Source organism: Rhinolophus sinicus, linkage group LG02, assembly GCF_036562045.2.
Source record: "Rhinolophus sinicus isolate RSC01 linkage group LG02, ASM3656204v1, whole genome shotgun sequence".
Classification (NCBI taxonomy): Eukaryota; Metazoa; Chordata; class Mammalia; order Chiroptera; family Rhinolophidae; genus Rhinolophus; species Rhinolophus sinicus.
In genome coordinates this window covers 112322539-112342740 of record NC_133752.1, presented here as the reverse complement: position 1 = coordinate 112342740, position 20202 = coordinate 112322539, and positions in this window count along the sequence as shown.

Below are 20202 nucleotides of genomic sequence, written 5' to 3'. Positions count from 1 at the left end.
TCAAGTTGTTCTCCTTTCAGTCTTAGTTGTGGAGGGCGCAGCTCGGCTCCAGGTTCAGTTGCCATTTCTAGTTGCAGGGGCCACAGCCCACCATCCCTTGCGGGAGTCGAGGAATGGAACTGGCAACCTTGTGGTTGAGAGCCTGCACTCCAACCAACTGAGCCATCCAGAGGCAGCTCTGCTCAAGGTGCCGTGTTCAATCTTAGTTGCAGGGGGCGCTGTCCACCATCCCTTTGTGGGACTTGAGGAGTCGAACTGGCAACCTTGTGGTTAAGAGCCCACTGGCCCATGTGGGAATCGAACCAGCAGCCTTCAGTTAGGAGCATGGAGCTCCAACTGCCTGAGCCACCGGGCCGGCCAGAAGCTGATTTTAGACACCAGCTTTTGTCTGAGTGGATGTGGGTATGTCTGTGAGTGCACGAGGTGTGTGGTGTTAAAGAGGAGTAATCTAATTCAGAGTTTAAATGTGGGGGGAATAGCAGAGTCAGAAATTTACCCTCCCCACATTCAAATGTGAAAAATGGGCAATTTCTTTATATCTATTAGATGACCTAATGTCTTCATAAGTCTACATCCTGCTGGACAAGTGGTGAGAGGAGGGATGGGCAAAGGGATGAGGACTACTTTTCAGACTAACCTGATAAGGGCAGTTGAATTTAATTTAAATGGTGAAAAGTTCAGTTTTGATAGAATGCTCAGTCCTTCAGATTTCCACCATCTCCCCCAAAGATGGCGTGTAGGTGTACAGGAGAGGGGTGTGGTTTCTCTACGCCTGGTGCTGGAGGGGCGATTGCTCTGGGATGTACTCTGCGGCCTGTCCACCTCTGCCAGATTCTGCTATGGAGCTGTTGGACAGGGCTGGGCTGCCCCCTGAATTGGTGAGTGCCCAACAGAGACTCAGCCTGCTCCTGGGCCTCCTGCTGGCATTAGTGGCTGATGTCTGTGGCCAGGATGACTCATGACACATTCTCTGTCTGTTCTTAAATATCCAGGGGCTCCCTTGTTAACTCTGCCCTGTCTTGGCTTTCATGGTGATGGGGACCATCCTGAGACCTGCTATGACTTACTCGCTCCCTTCCCGGTGATACCAGCTCAGTGGTCCACTCCCCTATGCGACCCCCCTCTGACCTTTGGCTGAAGCTCCTGTTCTCCCTCAGGTACGTGGGGACTGAGAGCTGCTGACAGTCCTGGAGAAAGGAAAGCTCAGCCCCACTTCTCATAAAGAATTAGCTTTGATGTGGCTGCTCCAGGTTAGTGCAGGGGCAGACTTTGAGGTGATCTCCTTTCAGACTCCAAAATGGGAGAGAGGTGTAGAGCCCACTCTTCTCAGCATTCCTTCGAAACCTAGCAGTAATATCCACCACTTCCACCCCCCAGTACAATACCATGACGTGCTAAACCCCATTCTAAGCACTTTAGTACACACTTACTCACTTAGTTCTCATAACAACTCTGCAAGGTAGGTAAAATTATTACATCTGTTTTGCAGATCAGGAAACAGAAACACAGCTTAATCCGATTCAGAGTCCATGCTCTTATCCACAATTTTGGCTCAAAAAGGAGAGACTGAGACACTTGTCTGAATACCTGCTTTCTATTCCTCTGCTTTCCTTCTTCTCATAATCCCCACAATCTAGGATCAGAAAAGATGGGCTTTGTCTTTTTTCTCTTTCTGTTCGTTTTGGATTGGATGTACTTTGTATGGAACTCTATGATAATAATTCAAAGAGGAAATGAAGAAATTTAGAATATCCTCATTCTCAACAAAACCTGACTATCAAAAACAATTGTCTTGCTGGAAAACCTTATTTTGGATGTCAGAAGCGAAATATTGGCTATTTCTTTAGATAATATGAATGCATCTGGCAGAATAGAGGGGAAATCAAAACAAAAAAATGCAATAGAGAAAAGCGTCTGCATATATATGTATATATATTCCCTATTAATAAGCACATTGGTTTTAAAAGGAAAAAGCTGTAATTGGCTATAATAATGGTTTTGATTTGGCAAGATCTTTCTGGATTTGGACCTTTCCCCATCTACTAAGCATCATTTAGAAGTAAACAGCAAACAGGATTTGATGTACTGTGACTCTGGACCAGGGGTCAGCACAGTTTCTCTGAAAAGGACTAGAGAGTAAATGTTTTTTAGCCTTGTGAGCCATATGGTTTCTGTCGCAACTACTGTACTCAGCTCTGCTATCCTAGCGTGAAAGCAGCTGTAGACAATACGTAAACAAATGAGTGTGGCTGTGTTCCAACGTAACTTTATTTACCAAAACAGTAGGCCAGTTTTGGCCACACAGGTCATAGTCCGCTGATCTCAATTCTGGAATATAAGCAGAAAGAGAATCTGAGCTCTAATGATCACAACCATGTCCAATCTTCCAGACTATGTCTTTCAAGTCTAATTCCCACTTGAGAGGTTAACAACTGAGCCCCCACTGCAAGGATAATATGCTAAACACCATGAGGGTATAAAACAACAAAATACATGCACTTGTGCAATACATACATGGAAAGCTAAGCTACAGTGAAGAGTGCTTCTGACATTTGGCTGTGATACTGAAACTATGCCTACGTGAAGGCTACTCAGCCTCGATGGGAAAGGTTCCTGTTTCTCTTTACCTCTAGAGTGACTTTTGCAGTGAGAAGCCCACTTTTAGGGAAATTGCCAGTTGGAAAGAATTTTTTAGAACATGCTTGAACTTACAGGTAAGTAAACACTTAGAACCACTCAGAAAGTGGTCATGGAATGGGGGTCTACAAGGAGACCCTAGGGGTGTCTTACTATGTAGGAGGTGCAAAGAGTTGTACGGTATTAAGAAGCCAGCAATGGGAAGATCTCTGAATGTTGAATAGTGAGAAAACCCTGTGGTGGAAACCAGGTGTCCTCTGTGTGTGCTGAATCACTGTGTGTTCTTAGGCAAGTCACCGAACTTCTCTGGGTCTTATATTCTCCTTTGTTAAAAGTGAATCTGTCAGGGCGGCCGGATGGCTCAGTTGGTTAGAGCTCGAGCTCTTAACAACAGGGCTGCCGGTTCGATTCCCACATGGGCCAGTGAGCTGCACCCTCCACCACTAGGTTGAAGACAATGAGCTGCCACTGAGCTGCCAGTGGGGCGGTGGATGGCTCAGTTGGTTAGAGCGCGAGCTCTCAACAAGTCTGCCGGTTCAGTTCCTTCATGGGGTGGTGGGCTGCGCCCCCTGCAACTAAGATTACAAACGGCTACTGGACTTGGAGCTGAGCTGCACCCTCCACAACTAGATTGAAGGACAATGACTTGGAGCTGTCGGGCCCTGGAGAAACACACTGTTCCCCAATATTCCCCAATAAAATTAAAAAAAAAAGTGAAGCTGTCAAAAAATATGATTCCTAAGATTTCTTGAGCTTTTAAACTCTATTTCTAATATGTGTTTATATTAAACACTTTCTGTGTAACAGATCCAAGTCTGAATTTTAGTATATAAAAGCTAAGGATCCCTAATGGAGTATTTATGTAATTAGAATCTTTTTAGGAAAAACTATCCCTATCTGTTACCTCTGCTAGTGAAGACTGAGCAGGGCAGACACACAACAAATAAGATACTGAAGGAGAATAAAAGCATATTTCATAAAATGCTTACGAGCTCATTTATGCTCATTTACACATCCATTAACGACCTCCAAACTCAGTGCTACAGGCACCCTATGGCCAGGATGGATGGCAAAGGGAAACTTTTGGGGGAGTCTATGGAGGCAGCGACCCGTACATAGCCTGATGAGGGGACAAGGCTGGCCAAACGGATAAATAAGAATTAGACTGGGTGACTCTAGCACTATCTAATAGAACTTCCTGCAGTGATGACAATGTTAAAAGAAGATTTCCATCTTCACTGTTTAGTATAGCAGCCATTAGCCACATGTATGTATTTAGCACATGAAATGTGGCTAATGTGACTGAGGATCTGAATTTTAAATTTTAGTTAATGTTTATATATTTACATTTAAATCACCAGTAGCTACCATATTGGACAGTGGAGCTCTAGACCAAAATTCAGTGTATTCTAAACATTGCTGAGCTGTGATAATCACTATTTAACACTCCCATCCTAATGGCTCATCTTTTGGTAGATGTTCATTAGGCAAAAGCCTGATTTGATGTAAAAAGAAACTCAGGGCACACAGCTCTTGTGGGAATGCCCCCTGAAGCCCGGGGATGCTCTTGGTTGTGGTAAGTAAAATTCCCCTAGGGTCTTTTACATTCAGGTAGGGGGATTTTAACTGTGACTCACTGTTCAATGAATGATTAATAACAGAGCCTTGTCATGTTGATATGGAACACTTGTCACCTCTCACCTCTGTGATGAAGTTAAAAGGTGTCTGGCATTCTCTTGTTGGCTTAAGAGGGTGAGGGAGTAATAGCTGATTTCTTCTTAGTAACAGGAGAAGACCTCGGTGGTTTTCAATCCTTTTAGAGCAAGGGAACCCTGTTCTTAAATGAGATCTTATGCAGAAGTTAATATAAAGCAGATTAAAGTGAAGCTGCTGGGACACTGGTGTCATATCCACTCCTGCCCCTTCTCAAGCTACACTTTAAGGCAGCTCTTGGGAACCTTTTATAGGGCTGGGTAATCACAAGTCACACAAAACTCTGTGGAGTTTTCAAGTCTTGAAATGACATTTTTTTTTTTTTTTTTTTTTAAATGGAGAAGAAGAAGAAGAAGATGGGAAAAGCACCGTCAAAATAGTGGCCACTTATCCCACCAGCAGAAGGGATGCTAACCCACAAAGCCTTTTTTTGAGAGTGTTCCTCAGACAGTGAAAGCTGAGTGTTACCGTCACACCTTGTCCTACAGAGCACAAAGGACTCAGGGTTGGGATGTGGGGAGGATGAAGGCTGGAAGGTGCCATGTGGAATGGATACAAGGGTATGAAGACCACTCACGGTTCGAAGACTGTCGGGAAGGGGGGAGGGCAGGAGGCCCAGACAGCACAGTAGTAGGGTTCTTAGCAGTGTGTCGCAATCAGAGCTCTGACTAAAAAAGCCCCTCAGAGATGGGGTACCAGGCCAACTACTCTGCCTTACAGACAACAGAGGCAGTGTAGTGCTGAAGGTGGAAATAGACTTGGAAGCTAAGTTTCCATCCTTTTAATCATGTGGCTATGGGTGTGAGTGTGTGTGTGAGAGAGAGAGAGAGAACTAATACGGGAATAGTTGCTTATGATTTCAAACTACTTTGTATATATTTTATTTTATATAACCCTCACAATGATCCAGTTGAGAGTGACAGATGAGGAAACTAAAACCGAAGTGATGTGCCCAAGACCACACAGCTATCAGGTGATAGAGCCCGGACTCAGTTCAGGGTTTCTTTCCAATTCTTTCTCTTTTCTCCACATGCTGCCAATCCACATACATCTGCAGGCCCACGGTACACTCAGACACAACAGTGATTTGCAATAAGAGTGTGCGCGTGCACGCGCACACACATACACACACACACACACACACATATACACACACATCATTATTGCTACCTGGACAGTGGAGCTGAACAAGTTGTTGACAGTAACACACTATCAACCAAGGAGACCTAGATTTGACTCCTGGTCCTTCTATTTACGAGTGTGTGTGTGTGTGTGTGTGTGTGTGTTAAACTAGACTTTATTTTATAGAGCAGTTTTAGATTCACAGCAAAACTGAGCACACGGTGAAGATATTTCCCACATGGGCCCTGCCCTACACACACAGCCTCCCTCACTATCACCTCTGGGCACCCCAGTGGTGCATTTATTGCAATCGATGTACCTATATTGATACATCATCATCACTCAAAGGCCATCATGTACAAGAGGCAAACTGAATTCGCCTGCACGTATGTATCCCCTGGTGCTGCACATTCTATGGGTTTTGACTACCTGGGTTTTTTTTGTAAATAAATAAATATTTTTGGTTGTTTTTATTTTTGTTTTTAATTTTGTATTGGGGAACAGTGTGTTTCTCCAGGGCCCATCAGCTCCAAGTCATTGTCCTTCAATCTAGTTGTGGAGGGCGCAGCTCAGCTCCAAGTCCAGTCTCTGTTTTCAATCTTTCGTTGCAGGGGACGCAGCCCACACTCCCATGGTGGGAATTGAACTGGCAATCTTGTTGTTGAGAGCTCTCGCTCTAACTAACTGAACCATCCAGCCAGCCCTCCGGCAGCTCAGTGGCAGCCCAGTGGTAGCTCGTTGTCTTCAATCTAGTTGTGGAGGGTGCAGCTCACTGGCCCATGTGGGAATCAAATCGGCAATGCTGTTGCTCAGAGCTCACACTCTAATCAACTGAGCCATGAGGCCACAGACTAGCTGGGTTTTTGAGCAAGTTACTTCACCTCCTTTCCCCCTGTAAAAATGGAGAATCATAATGCCTAATTTATAAAGATCATTGTGAGGATTAAACTAAATCAGATCATGGACGTAAAACCAATGACCTGCCTCGCACAGACTAAGAAGAACCAATTAAATGGAGCTAATGTAAATTTTTGTAGGAAGGTCATCAGTGGAAACCTGGCTGTTAAATTTTCCTGAGTCTTTCTCTTGTTCTCTTTTCTCTCAGCCCAGAGCCTCTAGTTTGGTGGAGATAATTCTGCCAGAGTTCTAGAAGGTCATTCAAGAGTCACTGTGCAGCTACGAGGAAGTTAAATTATAAGTTTGGTTCTTGGAGGAGGAAGGGTTAGGGAAACAGGCATGAAACACATGGGCATTCACAGAACCCTCAGGTGGGCCACGGGACAAAAAGGTTCTGATTTGGACTACTTGCCAAGAGAAACAGAAGGGGAAGAGAAAGTGCAGAAGGGAAAAATCAGAGTGTGGGGGTGAGCTGCCGCTTGAGCTACTGTGAATATCAAATAAAGAAACTTTCTCAGAGGAAGTTAATCAAAGGAGACCTTTAATACTGCAAACTATAGAATAGCCAGATATGCACATGTATATCTGCTTCGCCCTCATACTGCTTACCTTTGGACACATTCACAGAGAGTAACCTGGGGAAATTAAAACTCCAGCATCCCTCATTTTGAATTTCTGAACAGCCCCACTGAAAAGATTTTGTGCAAGATACGGTTGGCTGCTCCTCCGACAACTAGTTCTTTCCCCTGCTGCTCTTACAATGTTTAGAGTCTGAACAGCAGTTTAGAGTCTGAAACATCACTGTTTCATATCCAATTAGGTGGTAAGTAAGCCCTTTGAGAGCAGGGATTGTGCGTGGCTTCTACTTCTGAACCTCCCATGGCAGTTGGCCCCTGCAGACAAGCACAGGGTCGGTAATCCTGGGTTTCTGAGGGGGACCCTTCGGCATAGTGTAGTGCTGGGTTTCCCAAACTAAGTCAGAGTCCAAAGAAAGTCTTGTTAGAAAAAGTATGAGTAACTCAGAACCAAGTGAGTGGGGTGCTCTGGAAGTGCAGTTTCCTGAGCACTTATCATAATGTGACATCGATTGTTTTATGATCTTAGGTGAGTCATTTCCTTTGTTACCTTATTTTAGTCATCTGCAAAACGGGGAGAACAATTTTATGAAGGAACATGTATTCACCTTTTTCCTTATTAAAAAAGTGATCTATGTTCATTGTGGATAGCATAGAATATACAGATGAATATGGAATAAAATAAAAATTACCCTTAAAACCACCCAAAGACAAACACTGTTAACATTTTGGTTTATTGCGTTCCAATCCTTTCCTTCGTGTGTGTGTGTGTGTGTGTGTGTGTGTGTGTGTGTGTTCTCAAAACCAGCTACATAATTGGCAGGGCCCAGTGCAAAATGACAATGCAGAACCCCTTGTTCAAAAACTATTACAAATTTTAAGATGGCAACAACAGAGCATGAAGCCAAGTACAGAGCCTTTTCAAGTACAGAGCCTTTTCACACACGAGGCCCAGTGTGACTACACAGTCATATGCCCATGAAGCTGGCTCTTTCTATTCCCTTCTCAAAATAATAAAATTATCAACTGCTTTTTATGAGTCAAGTATTTTACCTAAATTAGCTCTAATTTAATTCAGCTTCCCCAAAATAAATGTAAGCCTTTTATTCTTTCCTCCACCCTCTGCATTTTTTCAGGTAAGACAACTGCGGATGAGACAGCTTAAATAACTTGTCCGAGTTTATACAACTAGTAAGAAGCAGAGACCATATTCACACCTGAGTCTTTCTGATGGTAAGTCCATGCTTTCTCCACTTATTGCACACTGCCTGTCATACTAATTTATAAATTAGGAACAAACTTTTAATAAAATTGAGATTATACTATACATAAAATATATTGCATTCTCTTTCATTTTATAGCATGAGTGCTTTTTCTTCCCTTATGTGTCTCAGCCCGTTCAGGCTGCTGTAACAAAATACCACAGACTAGGTAGCTTATAACTAACAGAAATTTATTGTTCACAGTTCTGGAGGCTGGAAGTCTGAGGTCAAGGTGCCAGCATGGTCAGGTGGGAGCTCTCTTTCAGGTCCTAGACTTCTTATTGTGTCCTCACATGGTGGAAGGGGATAGGGAGCTCTGTGGGGCTCTTTTATAAGCTCATTAATCCCATTCACAAGGGCTCCACCCTCATGACCTAATCACCCCCTTAAGGCCACACCTACTAATACCATCACCTGTGAGGTTAGGATTTCAACATATGAATTTTCGGGGGACACAGCCATTCAGACCACAGAGTATGTCATTAAATATAGGGAAAAAATAGTGGCTATTTGTGAGAAATATTGAAGTTCCAGATAATAAAGTATTGAAAATAATTCCATTGCAAGATTATATTAAATACAAAGCACCAATGAGGTAAAACAGGAACATGTGACCAGTGGAAAATTAACCCCTATCCCCCAACTAATAAGTAGAGCATAAACATCTCATTCTCCTTGCTCTGAATGTCCTCCACATTAAAGAAGGGATATTTACATATCCCCAACAGCCAAGAAGAGTTTTGTCAATTTTACTTTCTACAATTTGCCAAATGAAAGCAATAGGTTTTATTTTCCAAGTACAAATAATATGATTATATGGAATATAATTTTCAACCTCCCCCTTAGACAGTCTCTCTCTCTCTCTCTCTCTCTCTCTCTCAAATATCCCAATAGGGAGACTGCATTCTCCTCTACCCCTTGACAATCACTGAGCTACATGTAAAGGAGCCAGTTTTGAAACTAATAATAGAAACCTTATAATATACCATTCCAGACTTTGGGAAATTAATCACCCTAAGTCCCAGTAGCCATATCTGTCATATGGAGCTCATAAGAGCTATTTCAACAGTGTAACAAGGAAAGGACTTAATAGGTAGGCCTTTCCCAAAGCTGGGGTCTCTAAGCCAAGGGCCAAGCTGAGGTCACCGAAAATTAGAATTTCTTTGGAGGCCTTAATTCCTCAATGAAAACTGCAACCGTGTTTGTGGTGCCTGGGGTCAGGAACTGGGAGAGGAGAAAGGCCCATCACTGTACACACTTCCTCCCACATGTCACAGTTATTTGTTTGTTTGTTTATTTACTTGTGATGTTTAAAAGGAAAACAACGAATGTACAGCTACCTTTTAGGGGAAAGAGAAATCACAAAATGCAACCCACAGCCTTAGGGGTGTGTGAGGGAAGAATACTCAGGCAGGTGTTTTGTCCCCGAAGTCAAGTGAGTCTTGCGGAGCTGTGTTAGGGACACCAGCCTGAGGCCAGTTTCCTCTTTAACAAGAGCTGGTGATGTCACCCCTTCATAGAAGATGAGGGGCACTGGGTAGGAAGAATCCCTCGTCATTTGGTACGAAGTTTCCACCTATCAAATGAATCTTTCTAGATGGCATGGTGACCTTTACTGACAAGCACTCTCAACCCAAAGTTGTATGAAGAGATGTAGTAAGAAATGACAGTGTTAGACTTTAAATGCATACAGTGCATGTACAAAGTGCTTTCCCCCAAGTCCCTGTGTCCGAGGATGTCCACCAGGACTGTAATCGCTGGTCAATCACAATGAATCAGGAAGGAACAGGGATGGTTCCAGTCCCTGTGTCGTGTGCACTGGCACTGTTTCCTCTGTCATGCAGCGTTTTCTCCCTCTCTTTGCTCTTCACTAGTACTACTCTGGTGTCCTCTTCTGATTAAAAATAACTAACTTGAGTTCAGAACTTCAGCATTTACCAAGTACTTTCACAGACATTATTGCATTTGGGGCTGCATGACAACCCTTCATTTCACAGATGAGGTTGAGTGACTTGGCTGTGGTAAAACAACAGTTAACGGCAGAGCCAAGGTTTACACATGACTCTTTCTACATCAAATCTCCTTTCATTCTTTCCTCTGTACCTTGTTGCCTTGTTCAGCAGGCTTAAACTCTTGTTCTGAACCCCCTTAAACTTGGCCGAGCCACCGTTTTCCTTCCTTGTTCCATTCTCTTCCTCTCCCTCCATCACCAGTACTTTTTGTCTACACTTCTCAGTCACAGCGTTTTGCCACTTCCTCCCTCGTGCTAGGTAAGCCTGCAGTTTTCTAGCACTTTCAAATTTACTTTGAAAAGCTTTCAAATGGGCTTTGCACTTTTCTGCCCTTGATTTCTTTCCCCACTTGAAGTAAACGCCTACTTGAGAAACTGAGAATCCTTGTAATTACAAGTGGGTTACAGTTTGGTTTCGGTTTTCATTATGACTTTTGAATTATTAATATAGTAGAAGTCTATCATAGAATATTTGGAGACTAGAGAAAAGGGGAAAAAATACCATAAATAACTTCATGATCTTAACACACTCTTGCACATAGTCTATTTTGATAATGATGATGTTTGACTCTTGGAAAAATTTGACTCTCCACTTACTCCTATAATTACCACACTATTTTTGCACTTTGAATGTCTTTTAAGCCAGAGTTCCCTTTTCAAGACATTACTGCCAATTCATGAGCACAGGGCACCATTGACTGCTCTGCCTTAGTCTGTGAGAGAGTAACTACAAATCCTGTTTCATTTAAAGGACTGGTCAGCTTATTTTAAACATTCTTGCCCATTAGGTCAAAGAAGGCCTCTATGAGCAGAGTATTTGGACTTGCTGGTCTGTGTGTAACAATGACGGTGCTTAGCCTAAACACAGCCTTGTCCAGGTCTGGCCGTTCAAAAGGTCTTTGTGATTTAGGCAAATTCAGAATGTCCTCTGTTCAGGGAAGAGGTTACTCAGGGATAGAAAGAATATATAAAATGCATCTATATATTTAGAAGAACTCTTTGTAGCTTGGCTTAAAATTCCCTAGGTTTGAGTGTATACGCATATGTAGCATATGTGTATATATGTCAAGTCATTATGTAGATACATAAAATGTTAAAGATAGAAGTGATTTTAGTGGTCGTGGTGGGTGATGTGTAGGTAAAAGATATACCACAATTACTGGGAGATGGCCATATGTAATGGAAGAAGCATTAGATTTAAAATAAACTATAAATCAACAAGAAAAACATAAACAATGCAATTGTCAGAGGATTTGAACAGGTGATACACAGAAAAAGAAATTCAATCACTAAATATGAAAAAAGTTCCCCTTTTTTTAAGTTGCAGAGACATGCAACTTGAAATCACAATGAGATACTATTTCATATCTATGGGATTGGTCAAAAGTAAAATGTCTGAAAATAGCAAGTGTTGGTAAAGATGTAGGAAAAAGAGAACTGTCATACACATCGAATGGAAATTACAAGGTCCATTTTGGAGAATAATTTGGCAATATCTAGAAAAGTTGAAAATGTCCATATTCTAAGACCTTACAATCCACTTCTAGGTTATACTTCAAGCAGACTTTCTCAAATGGGATTCTTCACCTGAACCAGAGAACACAGACAATTATTTGAGTGACTATTTTCTCAGATCTCCCAAGGATGGTACAGAGCTAGTATCATCCTACACACATAGGAAAGAAGTTAATTCATTACACACAGTGATTGCATTAATGACATTAAGATTTGTCCTGTTAAACCCAATTGAGAAAGACTGCCAGGGAATCCCCCAACCGTATTTACAATACCACACTACCAGTAATAGTAAAACATTGAAAACAGTTTGTTCATGTGTAAGCAAATAGACAAATCACAGTATATCTATAGTATGGGATTCTATGCAGCAGTTGAAATAAATGAACCAAATCTATATGATTCAGCATAGATAAATCCTGAAAACAAAAACGTTATTTTAAAAATTGTAAGACATTACAAAAGTATGATATCATTAATAAATATTTCATAAAATACACAAACTAACACTATACATTATTTATAAGTGCTTATTTTGTAGCAAAAATGTAAAATAGGGTCTAGCTGTGCCTTGAATTCATGATAGTTGCTGCCTCTGAGTGGAGAGGATAACAGATCTGGGGAAGGAAGCAAAGGGGACTGTGAGAGTCATTGGGTCTGTTCATGAATATTCTGGCTTTTCTTCTAGGCACATCCTTTGAGGTTAGGCATGACCACATGACTTACCTGGGCCAGTAAAATGTGAGTGGAAGCGTTACTTCTGGATGGAAGATTTAAGAACCACATGTACAATTTACTATGTTCCTTTTCCTTTTGCTGTAGTGACTAGCAGTGTTTCAAATTTCATCATTTTAGGCTACTTCATCAGCTTGGATCTGGAGTGAGGACAATGCACAACAGAGTTCCCAAGTGACCCACAGTGAACATGTGTCATGATTGAGAAATAGACCTTTGTTGTTTTCAGCCACTAAAATTGTGGGATTGTATGTTTCTCACTGCAGTATAGCCTAGCCCATCGATAAAGACTTCATCTTTATCTGTAATGTTTTTATTCCTTCTTTTTATTTTCTAGGTCTAAAGAACATATGACTAAATGTTAACGTTTGTTCATTTTGAGTGACGAGTACCTAAGGGTTATATTACTCTCATTATTTTTTTGGTGTTAAAAAACATCATCTGGAATGATTTTTCTTAAGACATTTGAAATACAAATGGTAGGATAATGTAGAAGGCATGTGTATTTTGAATAAATTCCCCAGATGAATTTGATAGGCTTCCCTACCTCTTCTCTGATCGAAAAGGCAATTCCTTAATTTTATAGGAGAGGAAACTGTGGCCCAGAAATAGTAAGTATCTTGCTCTTCATCAAAGACCAATGTAATGCTGTAACTAGCCACTAGGCCTTGCTATAATAATCATGATTCCAACCCAAACTTGTTACAGGAAACAGTCCTATGAATATTTTCTGCATTTATTGTAAAACTACTGTCTAAAACATTGCTCGTTATATTGCACAATAGCCCCTAAATTAAGACCTTATGTGTGAAAAAATTTTTAAAGAATGTAGTCCAGGAAAATCTTTTTCCATTGTGGATAACTGGTAGACATCCACCTTTCTTTACAGCTTGTTTCCCTTTTTGTTATGGTTACCAGGAAGCTCAGAGACAAAAGTACATTCAGTACGTATGGTAGCCTTCTTCGTTTGCTTCTTCTTACAATCCAGATTCTAACTTTATTGTACGCATGTCCTTTGTTTAAGCTATCTCAAACCTCATCAGAAAACAAAAGTGAATTAAGGGTGACTCCTCTATCATACTTCCTCCTTTTTAGGCTCTTTCTGTTGACTGTGCTTCATTTCTCCTACATCAAGGGAACTTCAGCTGCAGGAGAGGCCTGCTCATTAGTCCTTGGCATGGCTACAATGTTAAGTAAAAGCCTGGTATTATCCAAATGATAAACACAGAGTCAAGATAATACAAAGGGTTCAGCAATACACTTAAACCTGTAAATGTAAGTAAAGGAATGACTTCAGTTGTGAAAAATACCCTGTGCCATGGGACAGGATATTTCAGTTCTATTTCTGGGAGGGCTATTGTCTTGCCGTGTGACTTGGCTTCATTCATTAGGATTTGGTTTCATTTCTGTACAATATGACATTTCTTCTAACTTTCGATCAATATTTTATTTTGAAAAAAATAGGAACAATCACTTTCTTGTATTATTTTAAGTTCTCAAAATTTAAAAACAAGAAAACATACAAACTTTTTGAAGAACCAAAAAAACCCCACAAATAAATATTACACATTAGCAAGCATGTAATCGACGACAGGCTGTCGGGGAAATCAGTCCCCCTCACCCTCCAGCATGTAATGGCTCATGATACAGGAATGGAATCTTCGTCTCAGGGTGGGACTAGGGTGATGTGGGGGCAGAACCATTTCAGACATGGTTACTTTTCAGCATTCCAAGACCAGCTTGATCTTATAACAGAAAGGAATCGGGGAGTAGACTTCATGACAATCTGATCAACTATGTAAGGTCCTGTTTTCAATCTACCGGTAGTATTCTGAGGAAAACTATCTTAAGAATTGATAAGTAGGTATGCCTAGTGGTCAAATCTGGAAAATTACGTCTTCTCTATCTCTCTGCCAGAGAACCACAATGCATATTAGCACGTTAAAGACTGAGAAGTCACAGAAAAGAAATCTGTTTGAACTTTGTTGAATCCAGTGCTCACACTGTGTTTGAGCACGGAACACTTCTCTCGCTCATGTCTATGGATGCCATCCACGTTCATCTTCCCTCTGAGTCAGGAGTCTGGGACTCTGCTGTGTGGTTCTGCTGCAGTGTTCTGAGAAACTGGGTCAGACCTGTTGAGGTCTTGAACCTCCACCTGAAAATTGAGGAAGATAGCCCTTGTCCTCACTTAATAGGGATGAGTTAGAGAATGTCTGCAAGGGCTTTGAAGACCTTGGTAACTAGGTTCTATAGAAACAATGTCATTATCTCAGTCACATCAGCACAATAGGATGACGTCACATCATTAATACAACAAATCTGAACCTAGCAGATGCTCCACACCCAGCTGTCTATTCCGGTCTTGGACAGGATTTATATAAATTCCATACACTTCAGGAAGCAAACCCACTTCATACGGGTGACTGTTTCAAACATAGATTGAGAAGACAAGAAAGGAAATAAAGAGGAATAGACAAAGGGCAGGCCTAAAGGGTACAATAGTAAACATCTGTTGAGTATTTACTATGTGCTGGGCACTCTGCTAATCAGTTGAAACACATTATATTTAAACTCATTGCATTTACTCCTCACCAAAATCTGGAGGAAAACGTGCTAAATGAAGTTTAAAGGGATTAAGTGTGTTGCCCAAGGTCATTCTGGTATGAAGTGGCACAGCGAGAACCTGAATGAAGCCTGTGTGACTCCAACGCCCACTAATATTTCCTAAGGGGGTACACATGAGTTGATCATAGGTGGTGAAAAAAAATTTTTATTGTAATAGTTTTACGTTTTTATATATATTAGAAAAATAGTATAAGCACAGCAAACCCATGATTTCATTAAACAATATTATAGATGAAGGTAAGCAAAAAATTTTTAAGTATTTTTTTAAAATATTAAGAAAACTGCAGAGGATGACAAAAAGTGTATATACATTTTAAGAAAGGAAAAAAATGTATTAAAATTGTAATATAATGAATGACACTAGCATTCATTTGATTAACGCCATGTTTTGAGCAAATGTCATACTACGTACACATTGCTACTGCAATTCAACTTTGAAAAGTAATACATAGATAACATCTCTTAAAATGTGTACCTTTTTTTTTGGCACCGCCAGTATAGTACAGATGGTAGGCAGAAATGTCAAAAATCATAAAGGTGGTGTGCTAGTGACTGAATTTGGGGAATCTCTACAACGTACCCTTCTACCTCCCAACAGGAAGACTAGAGGCAAAAAAAGCGAAATACCCTTTGGATTGACTTTAACAAGGCTTTGAGCTTGTTTCTGTCTCTAACCAAACAAAAGGGTCCTCTAGGTTCTTCAGAAGGAAGTACATGAGAGGACATGAAATTCTGTGAAGCCTGAAGGCTGGCAACAGTTTCTGTGTTTACCTGGATGGGGTGGGGGGTGGGACAGAAGAAAATATCTATTATTGTGAGATCTGATTCGCAGAAAATCACAGACTGAAAAGCACTACCTCCTATAGAGAAGGAAACAATGCCTTTGAGTCCCTGGCAACCCACTCCTGACCTCCCCACCATGTACAGGGGCCTGGCTCATCTTCCAGCTCTGTGAAGACGGTCTTATTTAACAGTTCTTGATTATAAAAGAAATCTACTCAACTGGTTCAAGCCAAGGGCGGGGGAAAGGAAGAAACAGAGGTAGAGGGGTTTCTTACAGACCACGAAGGGGCAGAACCAGGAGTGGGAATCAGGACCCAAGATTGCTGCGCATTTCTTTGAGTGCCTGATCTCTGCTTCTCTGAGGTTTTTTCATTCTTTCTCTTTCACGGCTTCATCACGCATGACTACCTGGGTCCTAGCTCTACATCTCTCCACAATTCTAGCCAGGTACCGGTGTTTCTAGGCCTCAATTCTAAATGTCCATAAGAGAGTCAGACTGGCCCAGCTTGAGTCAGTTCAGTGCTGTCCAATGCATTACAGCTATGATATAACTCGCTCTTCCGAAATCCAGCATCTTCACACTAGCTGGTATTGGGTCCTGTGAATTCTAATAGACAAGACTTGGATCAACCTCCATGAAATTATGTTTCCTGTGGTCCTCATCTTTCCTGTTCTTTCACTTTAGCAAGTTGTACTTTGAAATTTAGTATTTCAGATAAAGGAGTGGATTTCCTGTATCAGTAGCAACGCTTCTTTCATTGTACCAACTCTGGTCTCCTTGAGGCTTAAGGGTGATAGACAGTCATAGGGTGATAAAACTGGAATCAACTGGGTTATAAGGAAAAAGAATGAAGGATCTGGGCAATCAGTAAGGGTTATAGAGTGCACACTGGCACCTGTAAAGTGCTCTGGGGACTGCTAAGTAATGACATTGATTATGATTATGACGAGAGTAATGGTAACAAAGAAATTAGAAGGATGGCGGTCATGAGAAGACATGAGACTATGGATAGAGCAAAGAAGCACAAATAGTTATTTCTATGTAGTAGAAAGAAATCTTGAACTAAGGACTCAAAGACTTGAGTTCTAGACTTGGCTTTGTGATCGCAGACTAATGACTTAGCTAGTTGGGGTCCTTTTCTATAAAAATTGGTGTGATCCTCTAAGTCAGAAATTTCTACGACCCTACAGTCTATAATTCTAAGCCTGGGTGAGAGAAAGGATCTTATAGTAAATGAGGTGATCAAAGCCAGATCAGGAGCAGAAAGGTCTGGTTACTTAGAGGAGATTAATTTTCAAGGATGATTTGAAAGGTCTGAGGACAGGCTTTGGTTTTGGTAGAAAGGAGAAAGCAAGGATGGGGTAATAGGGAGAGCCTAATACAATTGCTTAGGAGTGGGAATGAGAAGTATGATGCTAGAGAAAGAGCCCCAGACCAAAATATGATCTAGAGAAATCCTTTACCTTTTCTGGGTCTAGCCTTCTCCAGTTCCGTTTTTCAGAGAAGAAAATTACATAGGAAAGGAAATGGCAGTCAGGTTTATCTAACTGAAGCAGAGTCTGAATTGAAGTACAAGAAAACAAAAATTAAGGTGGGTTGGAATGAGGAAGGCTGGTGAGGTATCCTGAAACTTGTATTAAGGAATTTCCCTGGCTTAGAACAGGGCAATTGGTTTTTACCATTAAATTCCCTTTGGTTTTTACCATCGAAATCCCAAGATTACAACTCCCTCTTTCTTCCTCATTGTAAATCACGGTTAACCTATTGAACATTACCAATGCTCAGGGGAAAGGAATCACGATTGGGACAAACTACTTTATACATTGGTAGCAATAGCAGTTCTACAAGATGGCTGCAAAAGAATTTAACTGTAGGAAGACAGTGCCCTTGCAGGCAGCCAAAGAACATGAACTACAATCCTATGGAGGACCAAAAGAGGCAACTGTAAAGAAACAATCCTTTCAGTGTGTAGAATTACAATCTCTGAACACAACTTGCTGGGCTCTATTTTGGTCTTAGTGACTGCATGACTCAAGATGAAGGGCTGGCAAGTTGCGACCTGAACTCTCCCTCAGCTGTATCTGGGGGGAGTTGGAGGGGTGTTTGGCAGTAGCCTGTACGCACCCATTTTTCTAATAATCTTCAAGGAAACTGAAAGGAATTCTTAGTTTCTTAGGCTAAAAGAAGAGCAGAATGAGTTGCTGGGAGGGGATAGAAGATAGAAGGGAAATAGGAAGAATGTAATGATTCCAGAGGACTTACTTTTAAACTCTGCGTTAAGGTAAAGGAACTCAGTTGAAATAGTCTGAGTTCTCTCTGAAGACTTTTGGTGTGTTTTCCCCCCTATAGCTACACTGAGACCAGAGTACCAGCTTTCCTTACAGAGCAAGAACAGCGAGAGAGAGAGAGAGAGAGAGAGAGAGAGAGAGAGAGAGAGAATGATGAAAATAATAATTCTTTTCTCTGAGATAAAACTCCCAATCTGTATTCTATTCTAAAGAAAGAAAACTGTCTCTGTCTCTGGGATTTATTTTCTTTTCTTTACCCTTCATGTCTTATTCAGGAATGAATAACGAAAGGGAAGGAAATAAAAGAATGCTAACATTTACTGAAGGCCTTTTGTGTGCTAAGCATTTTCTCATCTACTATTTCTTTTAATCTCTACATTTTTACAGATGAGGAATCTGAGGGGTCAGAGTATTTAAGTAACTTAAGGTCTCCCCATTATAAAAGGCACGCGTGGGATTCCACTCAGTTCTTCTATGGAAATCAGGCTCTTTCCGCATGAGACATGAATCAGGCCTGCTGTAGGCCAGCAGCCACCAGGGGGACCAGGTGAGTTGCGTGGCTTAGAGCAGTGCCCTCAAATGTGAAGGTATAGCAGAACCTCCTGGAGAGGTTTTAAATCCCAGGTTACTGGACTTCCGCCGGAGATTCTGATCCTGTAGACCTTGAATGAAACCCGAGAATTGGCATCTCTACCAAGTTCCCAAGTGGTGCTGATACTGCCAGACCTTCCAGGCCCATACTTTAAGAATCACTGATATAGAGCTAATACATATTCAATAATGGAAAATCATCTCCCAGTAGAGTTAGGGAATGTGGCAGTGTCACTTTGGTATATGATGGTTAGCCCATCCCAAAGTCCTTAAAATAGAATTCTCCATGTTCTGAAAGTGAATAGAACTGTGTTTTCATAATTTCTGGTTTCATGGCAAGATTTCACCAATAAAACATTCTTATTTGCTAATGTGTACAATTATAAGGTTCTGTATTTGTGAATTTGTCTACTAGTTAAAATTTATTTGTAATTCACAAATCAATCCTGCTGGTGCTTGTGCAGTCACACACAGACATGTGCAGAGCTGTGAAAATTTGAGCTGCCCAAAGCACGTGCACGTTCTCAGCTAAGGTTGAACAAGGTGACACTCTGCCTTCTTGTTTCAGCTGTCATTCTGTAAACAAGGTTCTAATTGAGGTCCATGTCATGCCACGTTTTTCACAGTTCTGTACTTTTTTTTTGGGTGATTTTGCTGTTTAAAAAGGCCTCCAAGTGTAGTGCTGAAATGCTGTTTATTGTTAAGTGCAACAAGGCTGTGATGTGCCGGACCGAGAAAACAAAAGGTGTTAGATCAGCCTTGTTCAGGTAGGAGTGATAGTGCTGTTGGCTATAAGTTCAGCAACAAAGATTAAATAAGATGTCTTTATACAGCAACACACATAAATGATCAGTTGATGAAAATGTTGTGATGACAGAGTTGTGGGAACCCAAACTGGTATTTCCCCTAGGAGCAGTTTCAGTACTCACTAATCCAGTGTTCACAGTGATATCACAGAACATAACAACTGTGAAAAGTGAAAATTGACTATACATTGTAAGGAATCTGAGGGGGCAGGGCACAGGAAAAGACCACAAAAATCAAGATAAGGAGAAAAACTTGAAAATTGACTCAGACTGCATAAGGCTTGGCAAATGCAAATATGTGCATGTGTGTGTTCATGTATATACATATATATAAACTGTATGCAAAACTATGTTGTTTCTCTAATTATTTCATATGTAGAACATACGAAAATGTTAGTGATAATAGTTATTGGACAATCTCAGCCTTCTCCTACAATTTCCTTGCAGATAATATTTCGTGTGTAAAGAGTGACTTTTATGCCCCCATCTTCATCAAATCTCTTTTGAGAACTGTCAGAACCCTCTGTTCTAATGCAAGGCTTCTCACATTCAGTACCTAAGCCCCTGAGGAGCAAGGGCAGGGGCCTCACAGCTGCTGTTTATCTCGCTCCTGTTGTAACCAGAGAACAATGGGTCCT